We start from the raw sequence: 27,258 nt of genomic DNA on the forward strand, positions 1-27,258 counted from the left end.
TTCATTTACCAAGGTCTCTCCTCTTTCTGCATCCTTTGAATGTGATGATTGTGCATCTTCATCCACATGAGCAACCCTAGCTTGGCCCTTAGCTCTCCTATCTACCCTTCCTTGTCATTGAGGGCATTCAAAGGCACGATGACCTTCTTCATTGCAATGGAAATAGGTTCCATGAAAGCCTCCTCTTCCTTGTCCATGTCCTCTACCTCTTCCTCTCTGATTTACAAAGTCTTGATCATGGGAGCGGTTGAAACCCTCATTCCTCTGGTTCCTGCTAGTACCCACATCTTCATTTTTCTTTTGGGTTTCATTGCGGCCTCCAGATGATCTACCGCTTCCCCTTCCTCCTTGACCATTCCCTCTTTGTCTTTCTTCAAACCTTTTATTCAGCTTCTCTTCAACTCGTAGGGCAAAATGGTATGCCTCTTCAATGCTGGTCATTCTTACCAGACTTAATTCCTCCTGGATGCTAGGTTGCAACCCACTGATATAACGAGCAACCTTCTCCTTATTTGCTTCTGCATGCCCTGCTCTAATCAAGAGTCGGTAAAACTCCTTTGTATATTCTTGGATTGATCTTCCTACTTGCTTTAACGCATGCATCTTCTTAAACAAATCAAGCTCGTAGTCCACAGAAATGAACTGCTTCTTCAATTTGTCCACCATGCGATCCCATCTTGTGATCTTCTCCTTTCCTCTTCTATTTCTTTCCAATTGAACCTCTTGCCACTAGATTTTGGCATGGCCTTTCAGTTTGGCCTTTGCAAATTGAACCCTATCTGGGTCACTGATATCCTCATACTCAAAGTATTCTTCCAGTTCATTGATCCAATCAATCAACTCATCTGGTTTCAAATTTCCTAAAAATACACCCACTTCAATTGTGGGTCTTTTCCCAAACTTAGTAATGGCCCTAAAAAGCCTTTCCTCTACATGATTTAGAACTTCCCCATCAAATTCCCCTTCTAGTCCCATTTCATCTTCTTCGTTGTCATCTTCACTTTCATCACTTGCGGCCACAGTTACTCCTCTATGAAGCTCCTCCTACAATGCTTGTACCTGCCTTTGGAGGGCTCTAACCTCCTCAGGATTAATAGCTCTGGCCCTTCTGCCACGCTCTCTTCGTGGAGGCATCTTCTTAACTCAAACCCACAACCACACAGTCTTGGTGTAAACTGCCTCACAGTCGACGCTCTGTCTACACACTCAGGAAAACTAGCTCAGATACCACTTGATGGGGACACAACCCAAGAATAGAATGGACACAACAGAAAAGGGAAATTGTATTGACTGAAAAATAAGCTAGTACATTCAGTACAGAGAAAATAAACTTCAAAACATGCCCTAAGGGCTTACAATAGCATAAATGCTGAGATAATTTCTCCTTTCAGTACCTCCTCTCAAACTCCACTCCGAACTACCTTTTACAATGCCAAGAATCTCCTTAAATAGACCCTGGAGGGTTAAGGACTAGGAATACATTCTAGAAAGTGCTAGTAGGCATCCACTGACCAAATAGAAGGTTCCAGAAGCTGCGTTAGAAGTCGGCACAAATCTAGAAGAATCTAGAAATGGTAACTAAACTTTTGGGAGGCATAACTTTTGAACCGTAGCTCCGATTGATGAACCATTTACATTTCTTGGCCCTTTTCGAGGTCATTTAATGCCCCTAACCTAACTTTGAAGCATTCTTAGGAGGTCTCCAAAAATTGAAAAACTGCAATAACTTTCAAATCGTGGGGTATTTTGACCTAATTCATTTTTTGGAATGCTCTAAATCACAATTACATTCATCTAGCCAATTCACACCTTCTAGTTTACCGAAATGATGGCCCAATTACACACTCCTATTTTTTTGAGATTTTCTAGCACATTGATAGTGGAACTGTGAGAGTTGGAACCTTTATTTGACCCAAATGGGTGTCCAAAAATGAAAACACATGAAATAGAAACTAAATCTAAGTACACTTTTTTGGGTGACACAGGATTGCCCTTATACCTCTAGATGCTATTGCATCATAACCTTGCTCGGTAGGGTCATGCAATCCAACCTTGCTAGTAACGACTAGCATTTTCTTGATTCCTAGGTGATCCATTTGCATCTTTAACACTGATATGGATCCTTCCTTTCTACTGACTCGAACTGATGTAAGATGTTTGCTTCAAAATCCTAGTTCCAGTACTCCTTGTGAGAGATCAAGTAGAAATACTTGAGTCACCCAATTCTTGAGTGACTTGCTTCATTGCTTGGACTAGCATTCTCAAAAGATTTTGGAATCCATTGTTGTCTCATTTGCTTTTTGATATTATCAGCTTTTGTCTTCTTTTCCTCTATAATTCTTCCCATATTCATGCAGTTCTTGGCAAGATGACCAAGTTCTGTACAAATAAAGCATCTTCTGGTGGTGTTTCTTGTACTTATGTGATGTTTTACACAATTCATTCCAATCTGTCCAAATTCTTTACAATAATGACATCTACACCAAGTGTTGTAGTTCTAACCAAATATAGCTTTTACAATTTTCTCTCCTAGATTCAATATCTTAGTTTTGCATTCTAAGGATTTTTACCCATGCTTCTTGCATTTGTGACATTTTCCTTCAAATTTAGGTTTTTCTTTACATTCAATAGCTCTCTAACCATGCTGATTGCAATTGTAGCATTTTCCTTTGAATTTTTCTTTTCGATTGCTCTAACATTTGTTTGATGTATGAGCTAACTTACCATAGTGACTTCAAGTAGGTATTTGATTCTTTTGAGCTCCTTGCTTTGATGATTCACCTTCTTTTGTATATCCAATTCTTGCTTTGCCCTTTTGTTTGTATTGGATTTTCTCATTTAGCTGATCCATATCTACTTGAGATTTCATCATCCTTTCACTAGTTTTCCTTTCAATTTTTAGATCAATCTACAATCTTTCATTCTTTGATCTTAGATTCATGATTTTTTCATTTGCATTGGTGAGTTGATCAATGAAGTCTACCTCCTAAAAGGATAGAAGCTAAATTTCATCATTTTTTCCTTCTATCTCTTCTTTTATCTTATTTTTCTCTTCCATTACTTCACACACTCCTACTGACTGGATTTTTTGCTCTCTTCTCAACTTTCTTACTTCTTCTTGAAGGTTACAATTTTTCTCTAATAGTTATCTCATTGCTCCATTGGCTTCATCTAAATTTCTTGCTGAATGGATGTCTTCAATTCTTTCTTCAATGTAGAGTTTGTCATTCATCAAAATTGAAAGATCTTTTCTTCTTTTCAAGGATTGAGAAAGTTTCTCCTTTTCTTTCTTGAGTTGCCCAATAGCCAATTCCAAATCTAGCTTTTCATTATCAATAGCCTTGTCAAGTTTGAATACTTCCATAGCCTCTAATCTTTACTCAAGCTATTAAACTTCTTTCTTGAGAACCACGAAGCTCTGATACCAATTGTTCGAAATACATATGATAGGCTAAGTTACTAAGAGGGGAGGGGTGAATCAATAACTAATAAAACTTAATCCTTTATGTGTATTCAGATATAATTGCATACATAAAAAAATTGAAAGCATGAAAAAATTGATAACACTTTGGCACACAATATGGTGACCCAAAAACCTTCCAAATAGAATGTAAAACTAGGGTGGGGATGATACTCACAAACTTTAGTATTGTAGTATAAAGTTGATTGGTTAAGACTTATAATGATCACTTCTGATAATCTTCCCTATTAAGAGCAATAAGGACTACTAGGTCCACCTTGCAAAAAGATTTATAAAAATACAATGAAGCATGCAGTTGGTAAAGAGATTTACAAAAGACTATTAAGTCTACCTTGTGAAAGGATTTAACTAATCCACCTGTTAGGATGAAGTAGTGGCTGATCTCTAATCTATAGCTTGGTTTTCTGAATGAGATTCTTTTGAGTGTAATGATCACCTTGCTGTGATAGATAAAGTTTTTCTACTCCTTATACTATTGTAGCCTTTATATGTTACACTTCTTCTCTTATCTACTTCTTACATTAATTTCATACTTCTTCTTGGATGTGATACAATACATTACATATATACCAATCTAATTTACAATTCAAGAAAGTCAGCTACAATACAAATTTACACAAAATATACAAAGTTGGTCCAACTGTAGGAACTCAAGTTTTGAAGACTAACTTGGTGAGGTTCTAATACTTGATATCCACTACCAATTCTCGACATCATCATGCATTCGATAGACATAGAAGCTCAGTCCATACTAATCACTTTCAAGTAGTCTAAACTTGGTCTATACTAGTGACTTTGTGAATACTGTGAAACTCAATATATAAACTGAGTCATTGGATTCACACTGCATAGCTCAGTCAATGCTATCACTATGAGCTTATTATAAACTAAATTAGTTGGTTAACACTAAGTGGCTTGATCAACATTGGATTCACATCACTACAACTACAAACTTGGTAAGCACTACACAACTCGATTTACATTGAAAAACTTGGTAAACACTGAGAAGCTTAGTTTACACTGATAATAACCAAGTTGGTAGAAACTACTCAGTGAAAATTGAATACTATTCCTTGAACTTGGTAGCAACTGTACAACTTGGTATAGTCTAAAATGCTTGGTTAATACTATTAATTGTACAATAAGCTTGGTAGATACTTACTCTTTGAATAAGTGTGTGTCACTAATAACAAACTTGAGTGCAATGTCAATAGATAGAGCGTATGTTCGAGATCAAAGTCAAAGCCTGGGATATTATCAACAATGCAGATCTAGTAGAGGATGACAACTGTAGAGCTTGGTATAGTTTGAAATTTTTGGTTAATACTATTAACTATACAATAAGCTTGGTAGATACTGACTATCTGAATAAGTGTGTGTCACTAATAACAAACATGAGTGCAATGTCAATAGATAGAGTTTATGTTCAAGATCAAAGTCAAAGCCCAAGAGATTACCAATGATGTAGATCTAGTAGAGGATGACAAGTATGCTGAACACATCTAGTTATACAATGATTTTATCGAATCATCATCATTAGAATCAATGACATAAAGCCTTCTATTTTATAATTATGCTTAAAAGTGCATCCAATTTGTTGTTAATATGTCAATTATTTATAAATTTTGTAAACATGCCCTTTCAAACTGTAACCAATTTGATGCCTATAATTATAAGGGTTGGATTTAGAATAGGATATCATAGGATAATTTTGTTTACATTATATGTCAGAGGAAGTCTTTTCTTTTTGTTCACTCTAGATTTTGTCAACTATATGCACCGACAACATATGTAACAATGTGGTGAAACATTTTGAATTTAATATAAAGGCTTATATGCTCATTTGATCTTTTCATGATATCATTTTTGTCTCTTTCATTTTTTTTCCTCTAATCAAATCATAAAAGTGTGCTTTAATTGATAGTCAAATTGAATGTATACAATAAGAATTTTAGTATTTAAAGAAAAATAATATTGTGTTAATTGGTTAATCTACATCACTATCTTATTGGCCTCTTGAGAAGAGTTAAAATCAATAAGATATGATATTGAAGTCTTCCTGAGCATTTCAAGCAAGTCATACTCTATTAAAGTGACAAAAATTTGTCTTAAAGGGATTTATTTTTTTGTCTTGGAGGGTTACATAAGCATTATGAAGGATTGATAAAGAGTCCATTGGTTAAGGCACTAGCCTTATGTATTCATTTGACATAGATAGAGAAAACACATACATATATATTCATGATTAGCAACACCACCACCACCAATTTGGGCACCAACACCACCCAACAAAGAAATATAATGCATGATTATATATAAAAACAAGGTTTTACTAGTTGTACTTGGCATAGTCGAAGATGTTTGCAAGCTCCTTATTATTGGCAATGCACTCAACAATATCAGAGCAATGATTGAAGGAGGTGTCCACACTTCATAATGAGCTAAAGAATAAATTGTTAGCAAAGACATTTGCAATGCATAAAGATCAAATGGGATACTAGCTAGAAGCATCCAAAAATAAAAGTTGAGTATTATTGTTGGTATAAATATGTATTTACTATTTACACTTTACTTAAGTGTGCTTAGGTTAATGCATTATTTTATTATATTGCATTATTTTATTATTTATTTTGTGAGACACTTAGGAGTTTGTACACCTTTATGAGTTTTCATGTTGACAACATAGAATTACACAACTCTAATTCAACACATGGTGTCTACAACACTGGAGTTTGCATCATTCACTAAGTTCTCATGTAGACAACATAGTTATTCGCACTCCCTTTTTAGCACATGTTGTCTACAACATAAATTTGCATGCTACACTATTGTAGGCTTATCCTCTCATCATCACACTTACTTCTATGCTTAATGGAGGACAACCCATATTTGGTGGACATGTGCCTAGTTGTATGACTTATCATGTAGCTGATTCTTAGGCATTCTAGATGCATCTTAGAGGCTTTTATATACAAGAACTCCTAGTGTACTTTGATGCATATTGAATCAACTATTATTTTGATCATACTCCTTTTTGGTCTACAGTTCTACTTGTGTTTGAGTTCTTAGTTCTTGGGTGAATTTTTTCCTAAGGCAAATTCTTACATGGTATCAGAGCTTGGAGAATTTCTCTTCACATAGCCATTTGAGACCATTGTTGCTTCAACACCTTGACCTAGATCTGTAGTATCGTAGAAATTGGGAGTGTCTAGAGCCTAAACAGACCTTGCCATTATGTCCATAATGTCGATTCAGTGAAGATCAGCTATAAATTTAGCTACCCTAGGCCAAAGTTGATCGTGAGGAATTTTTTTTGCAAATCGGCACTCGGAGGCCCCAATTTGCAACTCGGGTATGATCTTTTTTAAGATCTACAATTTTAATGTTTAGGTCTAAATTATTTATTCTTTGCAATTTTTTTTGAATTTGTATTTGTCAAAAATTATTTTTGCCCAATCGGGCTAGTAAAGAAATTTTGCTTTTGCAAAACTGGGCAGTGACACCCCAACCTTGCAATTTCGAGGTATATCCTATTTGTTTGCAGAGCATATTCCCTTATTAGGCATATTTTCCAACAATTCAGACCTTATTGGCCAGTGAGTTCAAAAAATACTAACGAGTGCAATCAACCGAGCCATCTTTGGCATCACACATCACTAGTGACTCAATTAAATTTACCTCCAGTGGCTTCTTGGTTTTAAATAGTCATAGTGGAGTTCCCACTAGAAATGTGGGATTAAACTCCCAAAATTTGGTGGCACTCATCAAAGATTCCCCTCCTAGCAGTAAAAGATTTCCCCCTATGGCAATGTCTCTGGCTGCTATATGCTCAGACACACATTGCTTGTGGCCTCACTCACAAAACTCCATGCGTCCTCTAGCCTATAGAGCCATGCAGATCCTTGCCTCACTACTATATGCACACCTGCATACACGGTGGAATGACAACACATGTCACCACACAACACCACTAGACAAGCCAACTTAGCCCTAGTGTATGCCTAACCTTCGACACGTGTCTGTAGATAGGACACTCATTCAATGATATGTAACTCTCACCATACCACCAAGTTGGACCCCATCGTACTACCATGTGTCCTCATTGACATGCAAACCAAATGATTGCCACATCACCTTTTCTATACTGCTACATCAACCAAGGGGATTTTTTTCATTGACGTCATCATTTTACGAGGTTAAAATTGAAGGTCATTTGACCATCATTGCTAGTCATTTTTCAATTGTTACGATGACTATTTGACTATCAAATTTAAGCTAGTAGTTTTTTTTCCAGACCCCTCTCTAGATTGTTTTTAATTTGGTATCCTAACTTTGCGAGCCCATAACTTAGTCATCTAGATTCCAAATCAGGTGCAAATTTTTTTGAAATTGGGTAAAATTCCCTAAAATTTTTAGTGGTGGTGTTATTTTCTTGTTTTGGTGCAAGGATTTTTTAGAAATCACATTTTTTGGCGATTGTACCTATTTAATCCTACATTTTGCAACTTCAAATGCTCTGTACGAGCTCATTTGGACAGAAAATTTGGTTCTATTTTTTTTGAAAGTGCGTTATTTTTCATCTACTTTCTAGATCTATAGGTAGATTCTAGGGTTATATGGACAAAAATCTCACTTTCAGAACTAGGGCTTTTTTTGCATTGTATTGCTTTGATTACTTTTTAGAACTGTTGTACATCTGAGCTACAATGCTTAGTGACAGATTTGGGCCTCAAAAGGCAGTTGTAAAAAGAAAAATTAGAAGTTTTGTACATTTTGACAAGTGTCCTATTGTACATGCACTACATATAAAGTGCCAAAAGCATCTTTTTTTTTTTGGGGGGGGGGGGGGCGTCTTTTGATTTAGTAAAAGTGGGGGTGTGTACAATGTTCATGTATCTCTCTCTCTTGTGTTCTTTTACATTTTCTACATCGTGGGTTCACCTCAATGTCCACTTCTAACTTCACGAAATTATTCTATATGGAAAGATATTATATGGAGTAGATTAATGGAAAAAGGTCTAAATATTTATGTTGATGGTACAATTCCAAAACCCAATGATGCTGAAGAACTCATTGATTGCCAAATTATAGACAATTGGGCTTTAGGAATTATCAGGAGTTGTGTACATAGAGATCTCTTCTTCCACATTGCTAGTTTCATGGAATCCAAACCTGTATGGGATAAGCTTGAATCATTGTATGGTAAAGTGGATGAGGAAAAGGGATTTTAGATTGAGGACAATCTACTTCTCTTGGATCCAAAGAACTTTGACACAATTCAAGATTACATCAACAAAGCCAATGAGTATAGGGCACTACTTAAAGATTGTGGAAATCCCATGAAGGATGACAAGTTAATTCATCACATCCTAAAGAGGCTACCTTCAGAGTATGCTTCATTTGTTTTGAGTTATAATACTCATAGGTTGACCATGGGAAGTGCTTACCAGAAGCCTACATTTGATGCATTTACAAAAATGTTGATTGTTGAACAATCTCACTTGATAGATTTGGGACTTCTCATGACATTAAAGACCAAAGCATTGGTTTCTAGTGATGAGCACCAATCAAGTCAAGGAGGGAAAAGTTCTAGGAACAAGAAGAAGAAGTAGTAGAAGCAGAAATCACAATCTAAGACACAACAATCCTCCTCACATCAAAGCAATTCTTCTTCCAACAAGAAGTGAAGTAATGAAAAGAAGGACAAACTTTTTTGTGCATATTGCAAAAATTTGAATCATGATGAGCATCATTGCAAGACTAAAAATAATCAATGAGTTGGAAAACCTACTCAAGAAGAATAAAATTCAAGTGCCAAGTACTTCCAAGGATTCAACTCCAATCTCTTCAAAGGGAAAAGGGCAAGCACTTATGGAAAATACAAGTTCTTCTTCAGAATGGATACTTGACTCAAGTGCCTCCTATCATATGGGTTCTTCAAAGGGAGACTTTTTCTTTATTAAAATAGTCGCAAGTACTGCACATCTTTGTGGAAGATGATACTAAAATGGAAGTTGAAGGGAAAGGACATGTGGAAATGGAAAATGGGGAATTCAAATGTGTTCTCTATGTTCCAAACCTTAGATCTAATCTCCTCTTAGTTTACCAAATCACTCACCTTGGAGATGGTCCCAAAGTTGAGTTCCTTCCCAATTTAGTGATGGTGTGAAGTCTAAAAGATGATTCATTGGTTGCAGTGGGGAAATTCAATCATGATAGGAGGCTTTATGTCTTCTCCCACTTTGTGCCTAAGTCTCCTTCTCAAAACTTATTGAATCACTCAAATTTACACATCAACTTATGGCATGAGTGGTTTGGTTATCTTTCCTTCTGCTATCTTTAGCAACTTTGCTCAAAACACATGGTCAAAGATCTACCTAACATCAAATTTTCTAAGGGGAAATGATCATAATTTTTAGTTGATATGCATCTCAAGGAGAAATATGATAAAGGGAAGTCTTCTAGAACACCAATTGTTCTCTAGTTGATTCACATGATTTTAGTAGGACCTTTTGCAGTGACATCAGTCAGCCAAGGCTATTGCATCCTTACTTTTGTTGATGATTTTTCACATTTCACATGGGTCTAATTCCTTCATCACAAGAATGAAGTGGTTGATAAGCTTCAATCCTTTAAAATTCATGTTGAACACAAATCCAGGAAAGCCATCAAGGTTCTATAGATGGACAATGAAAGAAGATATGTGGATAGAAGACTTAAGGACTTTTACAAATTTGAGGGAATTGATCTTTAGAATCAACTAGCATTCAATCCACATAAGACAAATGTTACAGCATTGAGGATTATAACTCTTAAAACCATGGCAAGTTGCATGATAAAAGCCAAGTCTCTTGATCCTACACTAGAAGTTGAAGCTATCAGTAGTGCTACTCACATACTTAATAGGTCTCCTCATAATGCCCTTGATGGTAGGACTCCTTTTGAGGAATGGTGCAGTAGAAAACTAGTTGTGACTCACTTTAGAGTCTTCAGTTGTCTAGAATGGGAAAACCTATCTTCTAGGGGATGCAAGGCACTAGCACCTAGGCCTTGTACTTTCATTGGGTATGTAGACAGTGTTAAGGCTTACAAACTTATTGATATTGAGACTCATGAGATTTTTGTGGAGAAGGATGTACACTTTGAGGAAAGATCACCCAACTTATCCTCTACTCCTCTCTACACTTCATATACTATGTAAACTAATAGTGACACTAGCAACAGTGTTTCAACAGATTCAGACACGTGGGGTTCTATCGACAATTGTAGTAAGAGGTCATGACATTAGTTTAATCCACATGCTTATATTGCCATAGTGAAAGGTCCAACACAATAGGGTGCATTTTGTCTTCCAGCTCTAGCTTCAGTTGATGACTACATGGAAGACATTCCAGGTTTTTTCATGGAGTCACACATAGAAAACTTGGGAGATGACCTTGATGATTTACATCTTCTCTTTGTTGAAGATGATCCTTCTAGAGTTGTTGCGAGGGCTCACCCTAACCCTCATGTCCATTCTCTACATGATCGATCTTTATAGGTTGGTGTGATTGTGGATCCTTATGAACATCAATTGGAGGAGGTCTCTTTATTAGTTGAGGAGATAGATGGTTCATTGGAACATGTTCCATAGACATCCTTTCTAGATTTGCATTCATTCTTTTCAGCAGTATTGGAAAGGGCACACATCAACATCGACATAGGGACACTTGAATAGGTTTTAAGGCCACCATACATCTTCTTCCAAAGGGGAGGAACATCATCCAACATTCATGGACCAACTTCTTCCTTGAAGTAGCAATCACTGGATGAAATTCTTCATTTGGGGGGGGGGGGATACCTTGTCTCTCTTCCTCTTCTTTCTTATGGGGGGGACTTTTTCCTCTTATGAGGTCTTGTTCTTCTCATTCTTCACTATTGTATATACTTGATGTATGTCATAATGGTGGGTCTTGATTACTCCATCCATCCATGTATCTTGTTTTCATCTCTCTTTTTGGGAGGGTTTTTCCCGTGAGGTTTTCTCTCTTTCTCTACTTTATGAGAGATTGTGTTTCATTATGTACATCGGTACTTAACATGGCCTAGTAGCTGGAACCCATTATGCATTTTATCCTAGTTTTCATAAGCTTAAGGGTATTCCCCTAAGTTTCACTTAAGGGGGGGGGGGGGAGGTGTTGGTGTAAATAAGTATTTACTATTTACACTTTACTTAAGTTCACTTAGGTTAATGCATTATATTATTATATTGCATTATTTTATTATTGATTTTGTGAGACACTTAGGAGTTTTTGCACCTTTATGAGTTGTCATGTTGACAACACATAAGTACGTAACTCTAATTAAACACATGGTGTCTACAACACTGGAGTTTGCATCATTCACTGAGTTGTCATGTAGACAACATAGTTATTTGCACTCTCTTTTTAGCACATGTTGGCTACAACATAAATTTGTGTGCTACACCATTGTACACTTATCTTCTCATCATTGCACTTACTTTCATGCTTAATGGAAGATAACCCATATCTGATGGACATGTGCTTGGTTGTATGACTTATCATGTAGCTAATTCTTAGGTATTCTAGGTGAATCTCAGAGGCCTTTATGTATAGGCACTCCTAGTGTACTTTGATGCATATTGAATCGAATACATTTTTATTCTGATCATACTCATTTCTGGTCTATAGTTGTGCTTGTATTTGAGTTCTTAGTTCTTGGGTAATTTTTTCTCTAAGGCAAATTCTTATAGTTATAATGTTGATGAAAACAAGTAATGTTGCGCTAGTAGGGCCACAATATTCTATTATTGCTTATATTGTTTCACAATGCGTACAACTACTGCATTCTTTCTTCTCATAGGAATACAAGAAAGTATTAATTAAGGAGAAAGTGTAATATTACTATAATTTTTAGTAATGCTGAATATATGGATTAAATATATATACTGAGTTGGCATATATCTAACTAGTTCAAATAGAGACCCAAGTATGGAATAACAATTAGTCATAACTAAATCTGCCTTAAATAAAATCAATAGTGTAATAATATTATAATTCTCAATAGTATTGTAAAGGGAAAGTGTTACTTACATGAAGGTTGTGCATTAAAACCCTCACCATGTTGACCACGTGGTCTCCCAGGTATCGCACAATCTTGTAGAAGAACAAATAATATTTTAGATCATGATCCATAAGATACTATAAAATATAAACATCTATTGAATTTCTATTATTCCTTAAGATTAATTTCTACTTACCTTCAAAGAATTGACTCTAAGAATCAATTATTCTTTTAGTGCCTCTATCTCCTTAGTTATGTTTCTCTTGAGGATAATGTTAAGATTTTCATCATTGTATTTTTGTATGAGTTGACGAGTCATGAATATGGGGTCAACACTACCAGTGATGTCATTTAGAAATGATGCATGTGTTTTAGATCACATTTGATCTGCAATCATTTTTTCTTTTCCCTATCAATAAGTATCAAGTTGTGACATCAATATCAATAATTTTTTATCAAAATAACTCTAAAGCCATAAAGAAAAGAACATAATAATACAATTTTTTTAAATATAATTTATACAATTACAATAATTAAAGTTTATCTTCATTGAAGAAGTTGTGTAAGATGGTACATCCCCGCATGTGCATTGTGGTGTATCCATGTCACCCTATGAAAAAGATTAGTAATTCTTAGCAATCAACAATGAAGTGAAAGAAATAGAATTACCAAAATAAATTATTAATTAAACAATAGATTGTATATTGGAGTCAATATTAATTGGAGGTGATTGGTTTAAATGTTATACTTATTAGTCCCATGATAGAGAATTTTTTTTTTATCTACACGATTCAAATTGTAATCCATCAGAAGCTCTTCCCCTACACTTATTGATTTTATTGCACATACAAAAACACAATTTTCATTGCATACATCGAATATACAATTCAACCACTTATTAGTTGACACAGGATGAGAACTATTTATAAATCCTACAATATTCCCTATTGCTTTTGGCCTTCCATCAATATACTACAATTTACATAGAAGACAAAAATTATATGATGCATTCATTGAAATCATTGTATATTTTTTAATTCCTTACCTCTACTTTATGTGTGGTAGATATGAAATATCATTGTATATACTCCATGAAAATAGAGTTCAACACATAATAACTTAATTATAAAAACATACAAGTCAAACAAATTTCTATAAATAAATCGTGACCCCATCATACTTGACATTGATCATACATTGACAAACATTTCATTAATCATGTCATTGATCATCATCTTCATCCATGTCATCATCATCACCATCATCACACTTGTAACTTTGATCATCATCATCACCACCACCATCTTCATGGCCATCATCATCATCTTCATCACCATTATCATGACCATCATCATCATAATCATCATTGCCTTGATCATCACCATCTTCATTAGCATGATCATGATCATGATCACCATCATTGTCAACATCACCAAAATATTCCTCTTCTTCTTTTTCATCATTGTGTAACAATCATTCCTAATCATCATTTACTTTGTCTTCTGATTCTTCATTATCTTCTTCTTCCATCACATTATACTTTACTGGCCTTCCTCTTGGATCATGTCTAACAACAAATGACCAACCTAGTTTATGTGGAAAACCAAAGTAAAACAATTTCTCACATTGGCTTGAAAGAACATAGTACTCATCTCCAATTGGCTCAAATGACCTTGTATTAATAATTGTAAATCCACTATCATGTTCAATAACTATCCTATCAAGATCATTTCAATTTAGCTATAGCTTATACCATTTGACAAAAAAAAAAACTAATTTGAATGAATTAAGGTCACACTCAAGTATATCATCCAAAAATCTATAGTATCAATTTTTAGATTGTTGAGGATGTATGTCATTTTTAGGAAAAATATTGGTGACCTAGAAGATTGCACTTATCCTAGAATCACAAGTTTTTTTTGTTTTGTCTAAATTTTTAATGCAAAATTTATGCCCATGGTAGTACATAGCTTTGTGGTGTTTGATCTACAAATTTTCAAACATGTAAGATTATTTGCATCGATCTGTGAGTTGATATTAAACTTATGGGTCATGATTAGTAATCTTCTACATACCTTTCTATTTCTTAATCCATATGCTAGATCAAGTACCTTTGGCATAATATTGGGATCTCCATTATGGTGAGCTTTTTTAACCAATGATGCAACACCATTCCATGTTAATGATGCAACACCATTCCATGTTAATGATATCATGAAAAAAAATGAAAGAGACAAAAATGATATCATGAAAAGATCCCACTCATGAAAAACTATAAAGAAAACAACAAGACCAATTAGAAAAAACTTATATTGATGATGGATAGGAATCAATTAACTACAATAACATCTTATAATTACCTCTCATTCTCCTCTATCTACCTTTCCCCATCAGGTACCCTCCTTGAATTTGTTAATAGATTTGGGATCTCAAATGTGATCTACATGTATATTTGCTACAAACTTTGAAAGATATTCAATAATGTACACTATTTTTTAGTATACCATATATCCCTCTACCATAGACCCCTCAAAACATGTCTTTGTCAAAACAATCCCTTCATAAATTTCAAGTGCTTCTCAACCATCCACATTGACCTAGTTTTTATAGGTCCACACAATTCAATCTCCTCAACTTGATGTATGAGGTAGTGTTCTTTAGCATTGAAAAAAGTTGAAGGTAGACACTTTTTCATTTCACACATAAGCTATGGAATTTTCTCTTCCAATATTTTATATTTTTTTTTATCAATTTCTTTAGATGATAACCACCTAAAAGAGATTCAACACGCAAGAACATATAAATGAGATTTTAGATAAAAATATACAATATAGTACATAAAAAGTAAAACAAGTCATAAATATAATATGTTCAACATATCTAAGAAATAACAGTTCTAAACTCATGTATTTTCCAAGATCATATATAACTTTTTAAATAGTATTTTCAAACTAGTGTGGGATGAATAGAGGTAGGACATACCACAATCATTAAAAAATGATCATTTCAATATACTATGAAATAATACAATAGGTAGTACATGAAATTGTAAAAATATATTATAAATAGAGATCATGACTTACCTTGACAAAGGTATGCCAATCATGTGTTTTCAACCCTAGCCCAAAATCACTTTTCTTTGATACAAGTCTACTTATATTTGAAACAAATCCTGTGGGAATTTTTTTTTGACTTCTTTTAATGCATCACTTGTTGCTCCATTAATAACCAAGGAAGGACACTCATATTTGTGTAGTCTCCATTGCTATTTGATTCAATGAAATCTTTTAGTGGATGATTGGATTCATGAATGTCATTACAAATTTTGACAATTTTTTCTCTATTATGCCTTCCGTCCAATATTTTTCATAGTTTCTATGTTACATTCTTTTCAATTTGCATAGCATCAAATAAATGCACGATTGAGAGATCCTTGTAGTATAGTAACCTATTAAATTGAGTAGGATAACTTCTTATTCCTCTAGGAAGTTGGTCATTGATGCCTTTACAACCTTCAAAAGCATCAGTTACATCATTATTAAATAAAAGACAATATCAAAATATAAATTTTAAACTTCAAACCACAAGCTAGACATTACCTTGGTGAGTTAGTCGATTGTATTCCAGATTTCATAGATGAGGTGTCATTCTTCATGGCCTTGAAGTTGTCTCTTCTTTCCTATTAAAAAGATATTTCTTAGTAATTCGATACTTATGATTATCATGGAGAAAGTGCCTAAACTCATGGAGATTCCATCTTCAGACCACAAACGAGACATGTGAATTTTTCCTTTGTCTGAAGACCTAAAAATCATGTACAATTATCTTGCACAACTTAAGAATACAATAATAATGTTTAGGCACTATAATAGAGAAAAAAATATGTGACCTTAATAGTATAACATACTGCAAAAATGAGTTATCCCAGGGGTATTATGTATTGTCTATACAAGCATTGCATGAAATTGAAATTGTCTTTATCTGATTGGTTTAGAGATGTCATACATCGTGAAACCATTCCATAGCTTCAACAACTTCTCAATAAAGGGCTCAATATACATGTTCATATCTTTAACTTGGTACTTACATTGTAATTGAATGAACAAAAATATTACATAATTATTATGACCATTTTCATGCACTGTTTATAAAATAATTTAGATAATTATTAAATTAAAAAAATCTAGTACAATCATTGACAACATTATGTGATCCCTTTTTATGGACATCTAAGGAGGAATGCTATTATTAATAACAAAACCAAGCCACACTAAGCAAATATATCACATATCTCCAAATGAGTTGACACCGTTCATTACCAATGAAAGCTTGAGATTAGGAGGTTCTTCTTTAAAGTGTGGCCATGTTTTTTTCTATATCTTTAAATGCAGAACCATCCACAGGCATTCACATAATGTCATCTTGACTACTAGTGCATGCATGGTAATCCATAAATTGTGCCAAGCTAGTGCACCTGAATAATTGTTCAAGACATGGAATAATGAGAATGTAACAAAGAACCTTGTGAGGCACCTTTTTTATTGTTTGATTTAACCAATATCTACTAATATGACAATCAAGTTATTTTGTTACAAATTCATGTTGTTTATGATATAGAATGTGATCATTGGGACATACTTGTATATTTATGATACTTTATTTCAATTTGATTCATAATAGTAGATAATTCTCAGTATGAACAAGGAAAAATGTTTGATGGTGGTAAAAAAAACTTACCTATCAACCTACAACAAAAAAATGAATTGTTAATATAATGAATAGTAATTGTATGCTAACATTGAAGATAATAAAAATGGCATACCTTAGCATATGTGACATTGCTACATTAGATACTTAGCCAATAGTGGCATGTTGTGATGGTTCAGTTGTTGTGTTGTTATCCTTGCCATCACGGTTCAAATCTCATGGGGATGAGGTCCCCCGTTTGTGGCCTCACTGGTTCATAGCTCTAGGTCAAAGCGTTTACCCCTCTTTAAAAAAAAAGACATTGCTACATTAGATTAACCATTCATAACCTTCAAGTTCACCAACAACACTATAGTAGAGAGAAGAGTTGTTTGGGAGCCTTTGTATAGGGGCTTGTGTGCCTTCTCAAGTATAGGTATATCAAGACCATCTTCATCATCATTATTAGATGCACTAGTGCCATCATTGTGAGCATCTTCATTAGTTGCACCAATACCATGTTCTTCAATCATATCCTTTTGCACATTATCATCTTCTTGCATGTGAGTGTTATTCTCAGCTTGGATATTAACACCTCCATGTTCCTCTAGTTGGAAATCTACATTCACCAATCGATGAAAATCATGGCCCCCTTCAACATGACCATGTTTCCTACAATGACTCTGGGTTGCTGTGATTAGAATTCTTCGATTCTTTAAGCCCTTACATTTTTTGCAAGGATAATTACATTTATCAACTTTTCTTTAGAACAAAGACCATAATCTAACGATTGTCTCATTATTTTGTTCTGGGATCATATTGCTAGGTGTAGTCTTTCTTCACAGAAAAATATATCTCCAAAATTATTGGACATGTTATACTTAATGTTTATATCTACACATATGGTTTCGAAAGAAATTTTTGTGTAATTAATATGTATATCTACAAAAATATAGGACATGTTTTCCTTAATGTTTATATCTACACATATGGTTTTGAAAGAAAAATTTAGTCTAATTAATTTGTATATCTACAAAAATATTGGACATGTTGTACTTAATATTTATATCTACACATATGGTTTTCAAAAAAAAATTTGGTCACCTCACTCAAATTCACCCATATTATAATCAATGAAAAGTTGTCTGCTTACATAAAATTTCATTATTTGTGGTTAAAGATTTATTGTTAAGGAAATTGGCAAGGAAGCAAGGATAAAAGTTAGAAGAAGACAAAGATTTCATTACAAGTATCACCTCCCAAAACCCAATCATAGAAACAAAAAGAAAGAATTTGTAGAAATGCAAGAAGAAGAAGTAGAAGAGTTGGACAAGGTTCCAATAAACTCAAAATTGTTAAATCTTACAAAAAAATGGAATTCTTATATGTTCAATGTACAAAAAGCCAAAGTGGGGTAGTGGTGCAGTGGTCCAAGGTCCTAAACAATATGGTCATTAAACATCAAATTTTGGATAGATTAGGTGATTAATAAGTGTTCAAGTTGACACATGGAAATAAGTCAATCTCAAGCATCCTAGAATGCATTTTAGAAAAATTTCTTGTATGTTGTAATAAGGCTTATGGGCAAGTTATAGGTCAATCAACATTGGTCAACACTATGAGTTAACCAAAAAAATCCAATTTTTTTGTTTTTTAGAGTTCTTGTATGATTTATAAAGTTTTGGTAGGCATTTGAAGTCATTTTTTTGGAAATATTGAAAAGTTGCAAAAATTATCAAAAAGTTGTCATGCAACTTTTCTTGCAAATTTGGAAGGTCAACAATCACAATCATGTTTTGATCAAACAAGTAGAGGTGAATATGTAAGGTCAAGAGGCTTGGCCTATAAATTGAATGTTCTTCAACCTATGAAGGTTGTTGGTGTTGTGATGTACAAAATTTGAATCAATAAAGAAATTTTTGGTGGGAAAATAAGTGTAAACAACAAGTACTATTTTGACAAGAAATCAGAGTAATGAAGTTGCAGAAGAGGTTCATGGTGACAAGAAGATGGTGATGGGTCAATGCAAGACCATAGAAAATATAGAATTGGAGTCTCTTAATGTAGAGACAATGAGTTATCCATGGACAATAAACACAATTGAAGTGTAGAAAAATGAAGTGAAAACAATAAGGTTAAAGTTGCTAAATTGGATGAACCCATCATTTTTGGAAATTGGTATGTTAAAAAATCAAAGTATGGTATTTATATCACCAAGGCAAGGTAAACCTTGTGTAAAGATGAAAAATATTGGTTCATATGGAGTAACTTTGAGTAGAGGTGGCCAATTTCCTCCAATCATGTTGACCTGATAAGTTTTAATTTCTTCATTATTTTTTTGTGGAGATTGATGATATAGCATGACCTATTCCTCAATAATTTTTGTACTTGCATCTCCAAATTATATGTGTTGTTGATCATAGTTGATTGACTCATGATAATGTAGCCCATGGCTATAACTTCCATATCCAATTCAAAATCCATCATAAAGCACCTTTTCCCTAATCTAGTTGTGTCATCCCTTATTTGATTTGTTAACAAAAAGACATAAATTGTAGGAAAAAACAACTTATTTACTTTTATTTTACTCTTGTTCATATATACATCAAATATCTACTCACTACTACATACTACCCAACTAAAAATGATACATGGACTTGATGACTAGTTTTCAAAGGCAAGTGAAATAGGGGGAAGTTAACTTCTAGAATATGTTGCTCTATCTTAAACTTATAAGGAATCTTAAATAAAATATTTTGTTTTCAAAACAAGAAAAAGAATCGAGAATCCAGAATATAGTAACTACAGGTTGATGAAGAAGTGATCAATAATACAGCCCCACCATGTCCAACTTCCTCTAAACTTTATACATACAATGGGAAGCCATACCTGCAAGTAACAAGACCATAGATTGAATAATCATGGCATTATTTAGCATAGCTATAAAAATAAAGTTAAGCATATCATTGAGGAAATTGAAATAATTATGAAGTGATCATTCTTGGCAAGTTGGACAAAAGAACTAATGGTATAAGACTTTTAATGTAGAAAATACAAAAGAAAATACAATGGTAGACTATAGTGGATTCAAAATTATTATAAACAAGATTCATTAGACATTTAAGTAAGAAAAATAACTTAGGTTTTCTTTCTTCTAATTCTTTAATGATAATAGATTCATTAATTAAACAACACCATGCGAATCTATATCCATGACTAGCTTATATATATCCATGAATAGCTTAATTTGCATTATGTAAATCCTAAACCTAAACCATGACAAACCTAAACTAGACACTCATATCAAACAATAAAACTCAAAAAGTGAGCCATGAGCACTCTCCAATTATTGCAAAATATTATTATGTACTATGAATGGTAACTACAAATCCATTTTGTCTTGTATGGGCATAATAGAACCATGTCTTAGTTAAATTATTGCTTATTACATTTAGTGTAAATAGGAAGAATAGCTATAACATAGTTTCTCAATGCATTAGGCAACACCCAATTTCATAGTTTCTCAATGCATTAGGAAACACCCAATAGTCTCTTGATATCTTCCTACAAACATAAGGTTACATATATTAGGCATTATTCCTATAAAATGTTTCATCAAACAAATAAAACTAGTTTGAAAAGATTGTAAGTGAAATTTTCATAGAACAAATTGACAAAATAAAAAAATATGATTTTCAAGTACCTCAATGTTCAACAAAGATGTTGTGGGTGCATATCCATCAACTACATTTCCATCATTGTCAACCAAAAACTTAGTGAAGTTCCATTTTATGCTATCACCAAATAAATTGCCTTTGATTGATTTCAAGAACTACTAAATAGGGGCTACATTACTACCATTGACCTCAACCTACATCATCAAAGTGCAATACAAACAAAAAATATAAAATGTAATAACTTTGTTTACTAGTTAAATGAAACTTAAAAATAATAATAATTTTTTTACAATAAAATTGCCCCTAAAATATCTAGTAAAGATATCTAATAAGAAATCAATATATAGCTAATATTCTAACCTTACCAAACATGGGAAACTATGTCATAAAGCGAGTACATGCCACCTCTACAATCTCCTCGTTATCATTGGAATTGCATTGTGAAGGAGGAGGTTTTGTAGGAACACACTAGTGAAAACAATCCAAATTTTAAAATTGGAACTTTAATTACAGAGAAACCTAAACTAGGAAAATGTCTTTGACTCTATATGGGTGGGACTAGTTAGGTTTAATATATTGTAAAAAATGAATTCATTTTCTTTCACTTCAGTGATGATGTAGGAAGAGGACAAACAAAGAAAGGTTTGGTAGAGCTTAGATGTAGAAAATAAAAAGCCAAAATATTTTTAGATGAAAATATTCTTTAGGAGCTCACTGGTCTATGCATTATAATAGTGTTAATTTCAGCATACCATTTAATGTGAGAATGTTACTCCTCTAAATAGATAGACATGAACATATGACTGGCAATCATTACCAAAAATAGAACAAAAAGAAGAAAATATATAGAGTATTCTAATTGATGATTTATGCAATGTGTAATCACATAGTTGACTATGCATTTATACTTGTTATCCATATTGCCTCCTGCCAAAATTTGAACTTTGAATACTTGCCCCGCCCAATGGTCACCTTCCCATTTTATATTATTTAATTATCCTATAAATATATTTTAAAAATGATTAAAACCTTGCGATATTTCTTATTTCCTTATGTTTTGCTTTGCTAGCCTGCACTTTATGCGCTGTCGGATCTTGTTCAGATCTACAGTGGGCATTTCCCTACATTTTGAAAATGCATGATCCTTAAATATTTTGGAAAAGCCCCTTGTGACATGTGGTTTGGTGGGTCCTTCTCCCTCGATGAGTCGCAAGACATGAGTTTTGATCACCGTCGGATATTCATAGATCCATGGCTGAGGCTTTGCTGCTTTAACAAGATGCAAGGGTTTTAATCATTACAGGAGAGCCCCTTTCTGATGTGTGTCTAGAAGACATCACATAGGATAGTTGTGTAGAGGTCTAGAAGCATGTGTTCTGAGCGCTGTCAGATCTTTCAAGATCTATGGATACCGCATGCCTGCAAGATGGAGTTGCAAGAAGATTAAACATTGCGAGGAAGTGCTTTGGTGACATGCATCTAGGTGACATCATGAGCCTGCCTTTCTCGCAATGTGATGCATGAAGAATTCTCACCATTCAATGCAAACAGATCTATGGTTGAGGCTTTCCCATATTATGAAGTGACAAGGTTTTTAAACATTGTGGGCAAGCACCTCGTTGCCGTGTGTCTCTATGGGACGTATTTCTTGTATGGGTCACCATGGTACTGCCAAGGTGGTCGCTGAGTTGGATGCTAGGTTGTGCCAAGTGTTTTGTTGGCCCCTAGAATTTTTGAAGGGCAAGCGCAAAATAATGGAGATCTTTCACGATCGTTAATCTCATAGAGATCAACAATTAGGGCATTCCTACATTATGAAGTTGTAGGGAAGTTAAGAAATGTGGGAAAGTGCCCTAGCAACATGTGTCCTAGTGGGCTTGGCCAAGGTATTAAAATGAAGACAGCGTAGTTAAGGTTGCAATTTCTTGTAACCATCACGATTAGGGTTTGCTGAGGTTGGCATAGTTAGTCAGTTGGATGTGGTCAACCACAGGGAGACCTTGTGACATGGCAAAAAGATAAAAGACCATTGGTCCATGTGGCTCATTCTGCTTGCAAGATTTGTTTGACCTACTAACCTTGCCAATTCACAAGCCAAAATTAGGGGAAATTGAGGTTTTTTGCACAATCTAATCCATGTGATGATTTCCAACTACCCTCGAATGAATGTTGAATGCAAGAAAACACTCCACCACCTCTGATTCAATCCATCTACCTGGTCAGAGCTATTTAATGGTGTCATTTATGTCTTTTCAAGGCCCTATTCCAACAAGGATTGGATATCATTGTAGCTAGATCTGTACTGAAATTGGATTTTATTCTAGATCCCCATGATTGTTCTCTATAGGACTTCAATGTAGTAGTTGTAGAGTAATTACAATTAGAGGACATCCTAGTTATGCTTGAACTATAAAGACAAATTTTGTAGATTTTGTAAAGTTTGAACCTTCTTTGACTTCTTTGATATTGCTCTACAAATTCACTATAAATTCCCTTTGCCCCTGAACCATATGACATTCTGCCTTATCTCCTTCACCCATTGATGTAAAGTGCAAGAATCCTTTGCCTCTCATTGGTTCTTTGTAGAGATCTATAACCTGCATGACTGTATCTCTTTTGGCCTATGAATGGTATATAAGTGAATCTCTCTTTCCTTGTATCATTTATTCTAGTTTTCTAATTTGCATGTGGTTGTTAGATTAAAACAAGTCTGAACGTGTATATGTTTTGGTGTCATAATTTTCAATAGTGCATGTATGGGTAGAGATTGGTTTTAACACTCTATTTTGGTGCATCACCCCCTTAGACTAGAATAGGTAGATCTGCTTTTCATGCTTTCCTTCTCCCTTTTCTTCTCCAAGAGTAGTTAGGTGTGCCCTGATAGTAAGAGGAAACCGACCTTCTCCAGAGATTCAACCTCACAGTTCAAGTCCCATAGCTTGGAGGTTGTTTCCATGTTTCACAAGGTTGTCCTTATGTAAGACTTTGGATAAGGGTGCAAACCTCTATGACAACAATTTTTGGCATGCCCGGTGGGACATATATCAAAAGATTTCAAGTCTACTAGTGTCAAGGAGAAAGATTTTAAGATTAATACTGAAGAGATAGTACTGGCTTCATTGTTCAAGCCTTCAAGAGGTTCATTCTACAAAGTACTTGGTGACTCTAAGCTTCAAATACATTTGGTTCTAGACCAAAGTTGTAGCAATTCATGCCCAAAGATGAAACAAGGGCATCTTCTAGAGGTAAATTTTAGTACTAAGAGCTTTCATTTCTAAATCCTAGAAGAAGGAGGGCTAGAGTATCTTTATTACTAGTTAGGAGTGCAATAGTAACAAACACCCCTGCAAGATCTATCTCTACTCCTCCTATTGTTAGATCTCAGCCTAGATTGCCATCAGCGTAAATCAATAGATCACTCATCTATATGGCACAACCTAGAGCCCATACTTTTTCCACCTTTAATGGTGGCAGTCCTCTTTTATTGGCCCAAAGACATGACATACCAATAGCTGCACTTAAAAGTATACCAAAGCTTACTGGTGAAACTTCTATCTCTCCCTCAGAGCACATTCAAGAGGTTGCAAATTTTTGTAATATCCATGGTATTATAGAGGATGATGTTGCAGTTAGGCTTCTAGCCTCATCTTTGAAAGGAAAAGCACTACAATGGTATAGAGGTTTGGCTCATGGTTCTATAACAGATTGGGATGGATTAGGAGTAGGACTATGTAAACACTTTGAGGACAAAAGTGACTATTTGTCACTTTTAGAGCAGTTGACTACTATAAAAAGAGCCCCCCATGAATGTATGATTGATTTCAAGTATAGATTCCAAAAAACATGGGATAGAATACCTATTTTAGTGAAGCCTACCCCTGGTAATGCCTTCTTGCATTACCTCAGAGCTTTCAACAGTGACATTGCTACTACAATCCAAACCATGGGAGGGGATACCTTACCTAATGCTTATGACACAGCAATAGGGGCAGAAAATATATTGATACAAGAAGGGAAGTTAGCTCCAAGGCCTCCTATGCCCTTTTTTCCTAATGTCCCAAACCATCAACCAAAAATGGCTCCTCCTTCCACAACTTCTACATCACAATCCCTTGCTCCAGTCCCTCCAACTTCCACATCTTCAAATGGGATAGATGAAATCAAAGAGATGATGCAATCTATGATGCTGAACATAGATAAGAGATTGCAGGGCCAAGAAAAGAAGTTGGAGGATAGTTTCTTTATGATGCAAAAAATGAGCAACAAGGTGGTGACTTTAGAGAGATAGCATGCTCAAGGTAGTAAAGCTCATCAATTGCAACACCAAACTAAAAATAGTGGTAGGCCCCCAAATCAAAATTATGGGAACAATTCTTTTGATCATAATAGATAGAGTAATCATGCTTATACCTCCAATGTGAACCAAAGTAGGGCCATAGTCCCTCAAAACAACATGGCCCAAAATCAGGATTTTTGCCCCTCTTGTAACTATTGTTATGCCCGTTGTGTGTGTCAGAAGGCTAAATCTTATTTGGCTTTGACCATCCAAGAGCTTGTAGCAAGACAATCATACAAGGAGGACCAATTTAAGGATGCCTCATATATGCAAAGACAAGGTGATTGCTCCTTTATGAATCATCAGGTGGAGGAATGTTGTAATGTAAACTAGGATTCCATTATCACAACACTAGGAGCAAAAGAAGAGCTATTGAAGATGCTACCCGTCCTCTTCCCAATCAAGCCTCAACTTCAAATGAAATACCCCATTAACAAGCAGTAAATGATCAACCAAATGTCTTCTAGTAGAAAAGGCAAAGTAATGTCACAAAGGATGTGAGTGATCCTTCAGTTGTTCCATCTCAACTTCCTCCAAGGAAAGCTCCCAAGGCTTCTACCAAAGTGCCCTCTACTCCATTCAGTGTGGTAGAATAGATGAAGAAGAAAAATGTGAATATTTCCATGTGGGATGTTGTTGCTACTATACCCATGCAAAAGAGGTTGCTGCAATAAGAATTGGAGAGTATTGAACCAAAGGATTAGACACCTAGCATGGAAAGTGCCACAAGTCTAGTGCGACCATCACGGGAGGAGGAAACAAGTAAAAAGGTTAGACCCTCTCCATTTTATGTTTCTCTAATTATAGGGGATAAACTAGTCCACAATTACATGATTGATTCAGGGGCTAGTAGTTTAGTGATGCCTAAGTGTGTTGCTAATGCTTTGGAGATGAAATATGAGCCCATTGTTAAGTATGTATTACAGTTGGATGGCAGTATTGTCAGGATTGTAGGGATCCTTAAGAATGTAGAGATGGCCCTACATCCATGCATGCCTTGTTTGTATTGTAACTCAGGATATATCAGTTGCTAAAGTCAAGCCACATTTTTCCATTTGTCTATCAAGAGACTTCACTACCCAAATAGGTGGTTACATATCTTCTAGATGGTCATATAGTTTGATTAGAACAAGATATGGAGCCAAAGCTTCAATCAGAGCAGAGCCTCTAGCCCTTAATCATACTGAACCCTACACCCCTAATCTCATCAACATGAATTTCACTATCCTAGAAGTGGATGAGGATGACGTAGTGAATGAACCCACCACTTCCCTAGCATGGGTACCTGATTTCCTTTAGGATGAGTGGGTTACTACATATCAATTCGATCCTATGCTAGAAACCCTTGAGACAGGCCTCAATACATATTGTATATTAGAGAAGGATGATCTCATTCCCAATGTTGTGGGGACTAAAGAAGATGTGAGTGAGATATGGAGCATGTACTTAGATGGCTCAAGAAATAAAAAAATGGATCAGGGGCTGGTGTGATGTTGGTTTCTCCTACACAAGTAAGGTATTACTTCTCATTTAGGCTCCAATTTAGTTGCACTAATAATGTAGCCAAGTATGAATCCTTGATTCAAGGTCTCATACTTTCTTAAAGAAGAGGAATCCAAATCTTAAGTGTATATGGAGATAGTGAGTTGGTGGTTAATCAAGTGAGAAATCAAAATATCACTAAGAACGGTTTGCTCAAGTCTTATAAACATAGGGTATGGGATCTGCTTGAGGGTTTCAATGCATTTAATATTCAAAGCATCCCAAGAAAAGAAAATAGACATGCTGATAGACTTAAAAAAATAGGTGCATCCCATGATGTGCCAGGGAATGTTGAGGAGAAGAAGAAGAAACAAATCAAAGTGGTAGTAAGGCCTGCTGTCCTTGACAATAACATACATTGGCAAGTTTTTGAATCTGATGAACAAATTATAAGCTTCTTGCAGAATGAAGAAATTTTTTTGGACAGAAACCAATCAAGATTGTAGGATCAGTACGGGGACCAAATCATTAAT

The sequence above is a fragment of the Cupressus sempervirens genome, chromosome 6 (genome assembly GCF_028749045.1).
Source record: "Cupressus sempervirens isolate cs-2001-9-10 chromosome 6, ASM2874904v1, whole genome shotgun sequence".
NCBI lineage: Eukaryota > Viridiplantae > Streptophyta > Pinopsida > Cupressales > Cupressaceae > Cupressus > Cupressus sempervirens.